The sequence below is a fragment of the Penaeus monodon genome, chromosome 28 (genome assembly GCF_015228065.2).
Source record: "Penaeus monodon isolate SGIC_2016 chromosome 28, NSTDA_Pmon_1, whole genome shotgun sequence".
NCBI lineage: Eukaryota > Metazoa > Arthropoda > Malacostraca > Decapoda > Penaeidae > Penaeus > Penaeus monodon.
In genome coordinates, this window is record NC_051413.1 from 17490377 (window position 1) to 17490829 (window position 453).

Here is a 453-nt window from a genome sequence, read left to right on the forward strand (position 1 = left end):
GATCGGGGGGTGCTCCGCAACTTGTGGCGGAAAATTAGCATATTTGCTTCTTCATATGCATTGTTTGTTTGCCTGTGTGTGCGCCCTCATGCGTTGGAGCGAGAAAGGGTGAATTGAAAGAGAAGACTTTTTCCCAGCCTTTTGTTATAACCCTCCCTTTTCTGTATTCCTCATGTTCTAGACCATTCCTTTCATTTATTACATTGGCTCACCTTTCTCATGGACTGCCATGTCGTCCTCGTAAACACTCGTAATTTATTCCCCTCAGTACTTAACGAGTAAATTACAGTGCCCTCACGATCAGCCTGCTCTCGCGCTCCCTCACCCGTGGCTAGCCTTGATGCCCGCCCCTCGCTGGCCCATCCCTCGCCCAGCCCCTCTCGCAACGCACTTTCCGTCGACAAAGTCCAAGTAAGTCACTTTGCTACTTTGGCCCCAAATTCTGCTGGATAA